This window comes from Nycticebus coucang, chromosome 14 (genome assembly GCF_027406575.1).
Source record: "Nycticebus coucang isolate mNycCou1 chromosome 14, mNycCou1.pri, whole genome shotgun sequence".
NCBI classification, from domain to species: domain Eukaryota; kingdom Metazoa; phylum Chordata; class Mammalia; order Primates; family Lorisidae; genus Nycticebus; species Nycticebus coucang.
Genome location: NC_069793.1, coordinates 5,694,255 through 5,706,998, shown reverse-complemented (window position 1 = coordinate 5,706,998; position 12,744 = coordinate 5,694,255). Strand labels below are relative to the sequence as shown.

The 12,744-nt window shown below is 49.4% G+C and overlaps 1 pseudogene; it reads right to left on the bottom strand.

Annotated features, from left to right (window-relative positions):
- Positions 1-897: 897 nt before the first annotated feature.
- Positions 898-8,117, bottom strand: LOC128564269 (NEDD8-activating enzyme E1 regulatory subunit-like; annotated as a pseudogene).
- Positions 8,118-12,744: the final 4,627 nt, after the last annotated feature.

The window sequence follows — 12,744 nt, the reverse complement described above, 5'->3', positions numbered from 1 at the left end:
GTCGTTGATGGGTACAAATGTGCCCTGAAAGGGGAGGAATAAGTCCCAGTGTTTGATAGCACAGCAGGGTAACTTTACTTAACAACCATTTAATGTATATTTCAAAATAGAGGAGAAGATTTGAAATGTTCCCACGCAAAGGAATGATGGATTCTGGAGGTGATGGGTGTGCCAAACGCCGACTCTGTCATCACATGCTGCGTGTGTGTGTGTCATAATACCACAGTGCACCCCACAAGTGCGTTCGTTATGTTAATTTACCAATAAAAAAGAAATTTCCAGTTTGATGGAAGTATTTCAAATTGTATATAAAACCAGCACATTGTACCCCATAATGGCATTAATGTACACAGCTATGCTTTAACAAAAAAAGGGAAAAAATAAAAAAGAAAGTAAAGAATTCATTTCAATTTCAATAAACAGTGAATAATATTTTAGGGTCATCATGCCTTATGCAATTCTAGGGACATATATTGTCATAGACTCACACTAAACATTACCTGCTGTTTCTTTGGCCCCTGAGTACCGTCCAGCAGCCTTGCTCTCATGGGCTCTCCACCCACACGGATGCGCTTTGGGTTCCTAAAGCCTGTTTCCGATCACTCCCTCTCCCTGCAGAAGTCCTCAGCTCTTTGGAGCAGTAAATATCTGACTATATGCTCCCAGGATAAAGCTGTGTATAAATTCGTACTTTATGTACATATACTAATGTATTTTATCTTTTTTAAAAAGTATTGTCTCTTTGATTTTCCTCTGGACAGGTAGTAATCATTTTTTTTTTACAAATGAGAAACATGTTTATTCAGGAAACAATTTAGCAGCTCTCCTTTAGAAGAATTTTACACACTAAGACAAGAAGTACATTTCCAATCAATAAGCTACATAGGGTGCTTTACTCTACAACTGGAAAGTTGCAGAAGTTTGTGACATGCCACTATAAATGTAAGTATTATTAAAAATTACAAATTGTTGGGCGGCGCCTGTGGCTCAAGGAGTAGGGCGCCTGTCCCATATGCCGGAGGTGGCAGGTTCAAACCTAGCCCTGGCCAAAATAAACCAAAAAAAAAAAAAAAAAATTACAAATTGTTTGGTGATTATTTTGATAACCTCTTGAGCAGCAGCAATAGTATGTGGCTCAGCAGCTCCATATCAGCAAAATTCATGAATATAATCATCTTTCATATTCTTGAAGGAAGCCAGTGAGACAAGACTTTAATTTTCCTATAGCTTCTTCAACTTGATAGTTAGATATCCCTGGATACCTACCATGTTGTTTATGAAATCTATCAACAGCCCGTAACATTAAGCACAACACTATTTCATTATCTGGATTGTCCATGCTGGAAATGATTTCATCCTTGTTAACTGTGTCCAAACCACATTCTTCAGCTAAGGATCGACATCTTACCACTCGAAGAAATGCAGAATTGCTGCAGAGCAATTTTAATTCTTTCTCTGAAATGGACTCTGGTGCCAATGGACTGCAGCAATTTGGCTACATGATTACCCACAGCAGGAGCATCTTTCTTTTCTTTTTCACAGTAAAGTTTTGAAGTTTTATATATTTGCTTGAATCTGCAATCATATCAGGAATTGTGCCCCGAACAGGTAAATTTCCTTGACCTTCTTTGGCGACAAATTCCTTTAAGGCACTCGCTAAAATCCAAAATGGTGGAGTCTGGTGATATTTATGCAGCGATCATCGTTAAATACATCTTCAATACTGCTTGGGACCTGAGTTGTATTTAGTGCCGTATTCACATTTTTAATAGCTTCTTCAACATTCTCTTCATCTTCTGGAGCCCCATTTTCATTCTTTAGAATTTGTCATAGAAGAATTCCAAATGGCCACGCTCTGACAGGTAGTAATCTAAATTTTACTTTACTCTTCCCCCCCTCAATTTATTGAGGAATAATTGATAAACTAAAATTATATCAAGTCAAGGTGTACAAGGTGAGGATCTGGTAAACATACACACCGTGAAATGATTATGCTGGTCAAATTAATTAGCATACACATCACCTTACATCGCTGCCCTTGTGTACATGGGCGAGGGGCAAGGTACTAAGGTATTTTGTGATATGGAGAAAAGAAATTAGTTGCTAGTGAAGTTAACATAGCCCTGTGACCCAGCAATTCCACTCTTCAGTATTTATCCAAGAGAAACAAGTGCAAATGGGTATGGGAGGTACACCCCCAGAACACACAGGGAAGCTTTCTTTATGACAGTGCTGAACTGGAAATAGCTCAGGTGTGAACAGGAAAACAGACACAGACTGTGGGATAATGAAATACTCTTTAGCAATAACATAGAAGAAATCCAAAAACACTAGGACAAGAAACAAAGTTCTGGCTCTGTGACTTCACCTCATCCATGGTGTTGTCAAACACAAAACGCCCAGTTACAATTGGATTTCAGGTAAACTATGAATAATTTTTTATGTAAGTCCCAAGATATGTCCTGAATATTTCACAGGACACACTCATACACAAAAATTTCTCTATTTTAAATGCAAATGTGTTTGGGTGTCCCGTTTGAATTTTTTGCTCAATTCTTCAAACATTATGGGGAGGGGCGTGAAGAGGCCCTCTGGATGGGTGAAAGGAAATGTACACATATAAAGATCCGTCAGCCTTAAGATTGGTTTATATGATTATATTTGTTAATTTCCCTGTATGCAAATTAAACCTTAATAAAAAGGTGTAAGATGAGCCCTTCCTCAACCCGATAAAGGAGATCAAAACCAAAGCAAACAACCCCATGGCTGATTTCATACTTGGTAGTGAAATAGTAGATGCTTCCCCCTAAGATCGGGAGCAAGGTAAGGACGTCTCCTGTCGCTCACGTCTATTTAACATTGTGCCAGAGGTTTTAGCCAGGGCAATTAGGCAAGAAAAAGAAATAAAAGGCATCAAGACAGGAAGGGAAGAAGTAAAACTCTCTCCACTTGCAGATGATCTTACACGTGGACAATCCTAAGAAATTCAATAAAAAAATAATTAGAATTAATACATAAGATCAGTATTGTTGCAGGGTAATGGGATCGCTGTACAAAAAGCAGTCTTTTTTCAACACACTAGCAATGAGCAAATCAAATGTAAACCCATGGTCAACTGATTTCTTTTTTCAATTCCCCGGAAGTTATGGAGTATAGTTAATTGATTTTTGAGACGGGGCTCAAAGCTACTCAATAGGGCAAGAAAAATGATTTCAACAAATGATATGGAAACTATTGGATATCCACATGTGAAAGAATGAATTCAGACCCCCTACCTCATACCATAAGCAAAAATTAAGTCAAAATAGGTCAAAAGCCTCCAGGTCAGAAGTGAAACTATACAACTTGTATTCTTAGATTTAACACCAAAAAACACAAGTACCTGAAGGAAAATAGATAAAATGGAATTCATCAAAATGAAACACTTGTGTGTTTCAAAGGAGACAATTGAGACCAGTGAAAAAACAACCCTTGGGATGGGAGAAAATATTTATAGATCCCACACCTGACAGGGGATTAGATCCAGAAGATACGAAGAGCTCTTCAAGTCGACAGTCAAAGGCAACTCAATTAAGAATGCACAAAGGACTTGAAGAGACATTTCTCCAAAGAAAATACACAACTGTCCAGGAGGTCCATGAGAAGATGCTCCACTCTCAGCCATTAGGGAACTACAGCTCGGAATCAGAACAAGATACCACCTCACAGCCACCAGAATAACGAAAATAAAAAGGTGGTGGCCGCAAGCGTTGGTGAGGGCAAAGAGAGACCAGGACTCCCGCTCACTGCTGCTGGGAAGGTGAATTGGTACAAGTACTTTGGAAAACAGTTTAGCAGTTCCTCAAAATGTTACATGGGGAGTTACCGTGTGACCCAGCAACTCCACTGCTAGACACATGTCCAAAGCGTGCACCCCCAAATCATTTGTGCATGAATGTCGGCAGCAGTAAATAGCCAAAATGTAGAAACAGCTGGGGCGGCGCCTGTGGCTCAAAGGAGTAGGGCACCAGCCCCATATGCTGGAGGTGGTGGGTTCAAACCCAGCCCTGGCCAGAAACTGCAAAAAAAAAAAAAAAAGTAGAAACAGCCCACCTGCCCCCACAGTGAAGGACGGGTAAACAGACGTGGGTGCAGCTGTACCATGGAGGACTATTCAGCCATAAGGGAAAGGAAGGACTGACCCTTGCTACAGCGTTGTTGAGCCCTGAAGACGTTATGACAAGTGGAGGAAGCTGGACACACAGGGCCACACGCTGCCTGGTGCCATGTCTGTGCAGTGTCAGAGTAGGCAGGTCCACAGAGACGGGAGATAGATTAGTGGTGGTCGGGGCTGAAGCGGGGGGGCGGAGGTGGAGTGGTGGGTACTGATGGGTGGGCTTTCTCTGGGGGGTGCTGAAAAGACTCTCAAATAGACCAGTGGCGATGGTTGCACAACTCTGACTATGCTCAAAACCACTGAACGGTGGACTTTAAATGGACGATAGTATGGGGTTCAAGGTTACCAAAGCTATTATTTAAAAAAAGGTCTGAGGAAATAAGGACAAATGTCAGACACTTCTACCCGCCCCAGTGGCTGGTCTCCTGGCTCTGGGCATGAGGATGTTCTGCCCAGGGAAGCCCAAAGACAGCTGAGCACAGAGGCCCTCGGTGCTGTGGGCTGCCCGCTTTGTCATGCTGCCCGCACCCCAGGGGGAAGGACCCCCACCTCCATTCACCCTCATCTCTGGCCTTCCCTGGGTCCTAAGCAACTGGACTCTGACAGGAAAAGCTTCCTGGGGAGCTGCCCCAGGGTCCCAGGATATGGTCAGAGAGGCCACGGGTGGACAAACCAACCAGGCTGTCAAGACTAACACTTCATGGGAAGCAGGATGGTCAGGGTCCCAGCCCAGCTCATCGGGGCACGTGGCTGCAGGTGGGTGGGGGACAGGGGAATCCAGAAGTGCCTCCCCCCACCAAGGGAGGCCCCTGCCTCATGCTGCTCACTTCTGCCTGATTCTCTGAGGACTCATACAGGCTCAGAAACAGTAGGGTGTTTCAGGATCGGAGAAATGCAAAAGGATGCTTAAGAAGAGGCTTACAACCGAGGGCTGATGGTTTGTGGGCTCCGTTGTGCCTTGTGGGAGGAGGTGGCCGTCCTGAGGCTCAGTCCACCCTGGGAATGACTTTCTCAGGGAAGGCAGAGCCACGGCAGCAGTGGTAAAAACTTGAAGATGGAATTTAAATGTAGACTTATTTCTAATTATCCAGGGCTTGGTGCCAAAGCCAACACATCCAGATAATGAAAAGCATTTTAAGTTTCACCTGTCTGACATCCTATGTCATGGAGATGTGGGTGGAAACAGGGGCCTGGGCCTGGGATCTTCTATCTGGATCATGCTTCTCCATCCGCAGTGATTTTGCCCCCAGCAGCCTCTGGCGATGTCACAACCAGAGGAACTGCTACTGACCTCCTGTGGGTAGAGGCCAAGAATGGGACAAAACACCCTCCAGTACTCAGAACTCCGTTTCTGTATCTCCTCGCCCCCCAGCAAAGAACGATTTGGCCCAAAATGTCAACAGGGCCATGGCTGAGAAACCCTGACCCCACTCTCAGCAGGGACAGAGCACAGACCTTGGCAGAAGGCGACTGAGCACAGCAGGTCTCCAGATGTGACAGCTAAAAACATGTCAGTTTTTCTTTCAGATCATAAGAGTAGAGAAAATTTGGAGAATGCAGGAAAATACAAAGAAGAAATAAAAAATCACCTGCAATTGCAGAACTGCTGTGATAAACCCCACCAGGGTCAAGGCCAGCAGACAGCTGGTGGGGGGAATGAGCCATTTCAAGCAGGAGAGAATAGCTCGACAGTTCATTTTAACCTCAGTATAAATGTACAGTTGACCCTTGATCCTTGAACCATGCAGGATTTAGGGACACTGACCCCTGTGCTGCCAAAAATCCACTCATGACTTTTGACTCCCCCAAAACTTAACTACTAAACTTAAACTACTTAACTACTAAAGCCTACTGTTGATTGGAAATCTTACTGATAACATAAACGGTCCATCAACATGTATATTTTGCATGTTAAGTGTATTATACACATTCCCCACCAAGGGCCTCAAGGCCACATGTGACCCTCCAGGTCCCTGGGTGAAGCCCCTCAACCCAACCCAAACCTCACAGAACGAATCCCTTTATTAACAGAATTTGTTCTGTAAAATTTTGATTAAGTCAAAAGGCTGCACTCAAGGACCTGGAACTATACTCTTACATTAAAGTAAGCTGCAGAAAAGAAAATGTTATCAAGAAAATCACAGGGAAAAGAAAATGTGTTCACCACTTGTTAAATGGAAGTGGAATCTCACAGGCCTTCACCCCCAGCACTGTCTTCATGCAGAGGGGACGGAGGAGGAGGGAGGGGAGGGGCTGGTCTCGCTGGCCATTCGTTCTCTCAGGGGTGGCTGAGGCAGAAGAAAAGCCACGTGTAGGTGGATCCAGGTAGCTCGGACCCCTGATGTTCAAGGGTCCATGGTACCTTCATCTGAGGTAGGTGCTGCTCGGAGTTCCCAGCTCCCTTCCACACTCATCTTCAGATCCAGCTTCATTAAGGTGATGTGTAGCTTATAGACACCAGACCCAACCTAAATCAGGATTTTTCTAGAATTATATGAATGTTGATCATAATTGTTTCCAGCTGCCTCACCCATTACTAAATTGAAACTATTTTTTTAAAGCAACTTTTCAGTATCAGTGTTTCCTAAAGTACAAAGCTTCATTTTCTTAAAATTAATAACTGCCTTTTAGGATTTGGATTTCATTGGTTTATGTACTAACTAGTGAAACAATTAAGTTATATACAGTCAGGCCCTCCCCTGCCCCGTATCTATGGGTTTTGCATTCATAGATTCAAGAAAATTTGAATCAAAAAGGTTTGATTAAAAAAACCCAATACAACAATAAAAACGAATACAAATAAAAGACTGATTCAGTACAATAACTGTTCACGTGGCCTTTACATTACGTTAGGCACTATAGAGGGTGACACGCCCATACTGCGCTGTTTTATGCAGAGATTGACATTGGAGGGTCTGAGAGTTTCAGTATCCAGGGGGTCCTGGAACCAAGCCTCCCTGGGTTCCAAGGGACAACTGTAGTTGAGACTCTGAGCGCAGAGCATCTGCAGGTTTGTGAACCCACTGACCTGGGCAGGCAGATACAGGTGGGAGCAGGTGGGCAGGGTGTCCTGGAGAGCAGGTGCCAACAGTCAGCTCCATGTGGGCATCGGCTGAGACCTCTGCAGCCAGAGTGGAGTATGAGGGCCGACATGGCCAGTTGGCGACTTAGAGACCAGGTTAGCGGAGGTCGGAGAGGTGGTGGTGGGTCAGGAGACCTGCTGTCTGTGGCCTCCTGGCCTTTGTTTCTGTTCGTGTGAACATGCTTTACAGAATCGGAGTGTGTTCCCTGCTGTTTTGTAGCCTGACTTCTCCGCTTACTGGGACATGTGCTCCCTGGTTACCCATCACTGCATTGTGATGGGCAGGGGGAGAATATAGCCCTCACCTTTCACCCCAGATTCTGGGGTCTGGCTGAAAAGAGAAGGCCCATAAAGAGGGGATGGTGTGGAGGTGGGGATAGGGAGGGGCATGCTTAGAGCCCTGACTGCCAGAACCAAGACTTCCCAATAGGCTGCCTGGGCACTGGGGCCTCTGGGTGAAGGTGGTTCCAGCACCACGTGCTGTCCTAGACAGCAAGGTGGGCCCTGGCACTGCGGGGTACCTCTCCTGGGCAGCTGGGGTGGTCAGTCTTGTGTCCACAGCTAGCCTTCAGGTTGTCTTGGCTTTGGAAATTCTCCTCTGACTGCTTGGTATGTGATGGTGATTCTTTGTCATTGACAAAGTAAAATCCACTCTAGAAAAATCCCCGGGCTCTGGTGCTTTCCACACTTGCAGGGGATTTCAGCGCGCATGGGCAGGCAGTCTGTCCTGCTTTGACAAGCAAGTCCTGTCGCCAGTGTTGACAGCATTGTTTGGGCACCAGTGGGTCCTTCACAGCAGTCCTCACCTCCCCAGTCTGCTGACTCAGCTACACCTTGGGTCCCTGGGGTTGGCAGGGCCCCTGAGAGCACCTCGCTCATCCAGGATTAGGCCATAGCCTGAGTGGGGAGTGAGCAGCTTCCGCCTAGCCCTGTCCTCCCAAATGCTGCGAACGCACCCCTCTCTACCTACCTCTATCCGCCCCTCCCTCTATCCACCGTCCACCCATTTCCCAACTAGCCATGTTCCTGCTGGTCTCCTATCCTCCCTCAGGCCCTTCCTTGCATCTGATCCCCTCCCCTCCCGCTTCTTTCTTTCCCTCCAGCTGGTACTTGCTGAGTGTCTGCTGTGTGCCAGGCCACGTCAGACTCTGGGGCATCAAGGGGGCTCCGACCCTGCCTTGGCCGCAGTTTGCTCCCGGTCTAGGTAGAGAGACAGACCAGGAAGTGTGGACTTCCCTGCAGGGTGGTGGCTGCCCAGGTGCTGTGGAGCCCAGAGGAGGGTGCCTGGCCCTGGTTTGGGTGAGCAGGGACAGGGGACACTAACCTTGAACTGGGAGGAAGAGGAAGCAGGAGTTGGAGGGTGGCTGGGGTGGACGCATGTCCTTGAGGGACAAGTGAGGCGGGGGACCTCGGACATCTGGGTGGGGCACTGTCAGAGGCAGAGCCAGGCAAGAGTGAGGGTGGGCTTTGCGGCTGGAGACAGAGTGCTGAGATTGCAGGCAGAGTCACCACGCCTGGCTCACACTTTTAATTTTAGAACAGTTTCCAACTTGCAGAGGAGTTACAGATGCAGGCAGAGAGCCCTCGCGTGCCGCAGACCCAGCACCCCTGTTACGATCATCCAATCCCAGGAGGGTGTGTGTCACAATCAATGAACCGGTGTCAGTGGTCATGGTTCTTCAGCTGTCCCCTAGGCCTCTCTTCTATCCCAGGACCCACCAGGACCAGCGTGATGCCGAGTTGTCCTTCTCCTTAGCTCCTCCTGGCTGTGCCAGTTTCTCAGTCTTTACTTGTTTCTGATGCCTGGATAGTCCAGGGAGGACGGTCAGGTGTTTTGCAGAATGCCCCTCACTCAGATGGGGTTGTCCTGGGTGGATCTCATGATTGGACGTACAGGGGAGGAGGAGCACGGAGGGAAAGCACCCTTCTCACCACACCTGGTCCAGGGCAGGTGACGTCAACATGGCTTATCCCTGTGCTGTTATAATCTGACTTGCCGTCCTGTGGTCCCCTTTTTACTGACGAAGACAGTGTGGCTCACAGAAGTGATGAGCCTGGGTGGGACGGGGAGTGCAGACCCGGGGCCGTGCTCCCTCCACCTCCACCTGCGTCTGCACTTGTGCCATGGCCCTTTGGGAGTGAGGTTCCCAGCCCCAGTGCTGGGGTTTTAGGCACCCTGGGGTGTCAGTTGTCCCCAAACAGTCACACAGCCTGCCTACAGTGGCAGCGGCCCTCTCGGTGGAAAGATGTGCCATTCCTGTGGTGTCCTTCTGCAAGCTCCCCCCACCTCCCTACACTCACCTCCCCATGGGAAGAGTCCTGCTATCCTGCTATCCGGAGGCAAGTCCAGCCCCCAGCAGTGAGGTCATTGTTATTTATGGGATGGCCATGTTGCCCAGTGGTGTTTGCACACAAAGGCCCCGGTCTGGGGCTGTGCCATGCGGCCTGCGTTCCAGCACATTCCTGCGGCCCTCAGCCCAGCCCGGACAATAGCTTGCCCTCTCTCCTTTGCCGGCCTGCCCCCTGTGAACAGAGCTCTGTTGACAGCCGAGGCTGCTCTCACTCCTGAAGAATTCCAAAAATGGAACAATGTACGCTGGGCCTGGGACGCTCCGGCAGCTGCCCGGAGCAGGGCCCTGGAAGCCTGTGGTTCGGGGCTGCCTTTGTAGCCATCCGTTTGGCTGGCATTTCAATGGAAACCCGGGGTGGAGAGGGGTGGGGGGCAGAGAGAGGAGAGGAAATAGGGAACACCCAAACCACCCGGGCAACAGGCCAGCATTCCTCTGGCCACACGGTCCCTGTGGTGGTGAGGAAGCTGCAACCCTAAGGTCAAGCAAATTGTGCTGGCCAGGTCTATGCAGGCGCTGACCATGGCCCAAGGCCTGGGAGTGGCTCCCCAGCTCCAAGCTTGGCCCTGAGGCAAGAGTGACGCACCAGAGAAGGGGACTGGGACCCCTAGGCCTCTGCTTCCCTGCCCAGGGCTGGGCCACTGTCACCCACCAAAGATCATCTGTCCTCAACCCAGATAGGGACCACCTGTCCCTCAGGACAGCTCTTCCACATCACAGCCTTAGGGACAGCCTCAGAAAGCCCACTGTGGCCCAGCCAACGGCTGTGCCTGGAAGTCACTTTCATCGTCCCAGGGTGTCTCCATCTGGCACCACGGCCAGATGATTCTTTGCTGTGAGGCTGTCCTGTGCCCTGTTGGACACATAACAGCCTCCCTGGCCTCTGCCCTCTGGATGCCAGTAGCAACCCACCCCCACCCAGTGTGACAACCAAAGATGTCTCAGGCATTGCCAAATGTCATGGGGTGGGGGGGGCACAATGGCCCCAGTTGAAAAGCCCCAGATCACCCAATTGAGCCCGTGGTAGCTTTAAAACACAGTTGTAAGTTCTCTGACTCTCCACTTCTCATCAGGTCTATATCCTTCCTGCTAGCTTGTGGGTGGCTTGTGCCTTATTTAGCCAATAAAGCGTGGTGAGGGTGACACTGTGTGATTTCCCAGCTAGGGTCGTAAGAGGCCATGAGATGTCCACATTATTTGCTCGCTCCTAAAGTCCTGAGATGCCACATACAAAGTCTAACTTCCTGGGACAACCATGCTGCAAGGAAGCCCAAGGCACACGGGGAGGTCGGGGGCAGGCCTCACGGCCCTTGCTGAGACGGATCTTCTCCACATTACCTCAGGCTGGGAACTGGGGATGTGAGTGAGCAGGTGCAAGGTAGCAGGTTCCCTGCCCAGCTGAAGCAGGGGACCTTGTGGGACAGGGACAACATTACTGCTGTGTTTCGACTTTGTTCCTGATTTTACACCACTGATGACATCCCTGCTGTTTTGCACCACTAAGATTGGGGTGCTCTGCTGTGTGGGAACAGGCAAGCAGATGGAGCCTCCCAGCAAGCCTAGGCGCTCATAATCTTACTTGGCAGAGAGACTCAGGGATGTGCCCAAGTCACACACACAGGGCCAGACCTGAATTCTACTTCACCTTGCTTCCAGAATGCTCTATCCCTGAGGGTTCACCTGTAGTCGTGGGCATCCGTGGTGTCGGCCTGCCTGGCATGCGTCTCAGCTTTGCCTGGTCACAGCAGCCTGATTTTCCTGGGGCAGCCACACCCCCACTCTGCAATCAGTGTTGGAGTTCAGCAGCGCTGACTCCACCCAAGGTCCAGAGGTGGACACCTGATTTAACCCAGCGCAGTCAGGGCCTGTGAATTCCAGGGCTTGGGTTCAAACATTTGAGTGTGGGAAGCTCCTGTTTGCTTGGACCAGAAGGAAAGGAGAGAGAGAAGAATCTGCCTGAGAATGTTACCAGCACAGAGGAGAGCAGAGCTGGTGGGTGGAGGAAGGGAACCAACATTCTGGTGATAGCTCCTGGAACCGACTAGGCCTGAGGCTGTTACACTTCAGGTATCTCTCTCCTTTCTGTACCAATTTGAGTTGGCTGTCACTGCAGCTGAAGGTTCTAGACCAGCCCTCCTTCTCCACCCAGCAGCATGCAGTGGTCAGGAAAAGGAAGGCATTGGGAATGTCACGGCCACCCAAACTCTATTGAGCTTGCTACATATTGCCAAAGCCTGGGGGAGGGAGAGAGCAAGGCCCTGGGTTTGCCTGCCACCAGCACCGTCACCCCGGCTGCTCCTGCCTGTCCTGGGAGCTCCTGTCACTACTCCTGCCGCCTCTTTTCTTCCAGAAGCACGTGGCATGCCCAAGAGGCGCTCAGGGCCCCCATGTCCACGTGGCGGGTGCAGGGAGGTGAGGACAGAGATGTAGGAGCTGCGCTCGAGTCCACACCCTTTGTGCCTCAGTTTCTTTTGTGAATGTTTGGGCTATGGGATCAGCAAGCTCATCTCTTTCCTGGCCATGTGTTCATTCTGGATGTCCCTGGAACCCCAGAAGGCCCAGGGAAGGTGAGGCCACTGAGGCCTTGAGAACGATGCCCAGTAGCAGCAGGACATCTGGTTGGAAAGACTTTGGAAACACCCAGGTTTCATCAGACCCTCACAGGTTGTGCCTTTGCAGGTGGAAAAGATGTGCAAAGCCCATTTGACCCTGAGTGGTCCTGCAAATTCTGCAGAGGTCAAAGACACACTACCTCCCGTGGAAGATTCTCAAGGAAGCAGCCCCTGTGTGTGCCCATGCACACCTGTAATCACCGCATGTGAGCATCTAGTCAGGGCTGGTGAGGTGAGGCAGCTTCTCCCACCTTCTGGGCTCTGGGACAGGCTTCCTGGCCAATCTCTGTCCTTGCCCTCCTCACCTTGTACCCCACATCCTAGTGTGTGGCTTCCAGCCCCAAGGATTGTGGCAAATCTCACATGGACATAGTAATAGGTCGGAAAATCGTCACAAAAGTGCCACAGGTGAACTTTCCCCACCAGGTCTCTCAGGCCCCAGCTGTCTGATTCCTGTCTATGCTTTCTTGCTGGAACTGGGGATTCTGGAGGAGCACAGTTACTCTCCCCATGGTTCTTCCAGGACAGCTGCACCAACAAGGCCTG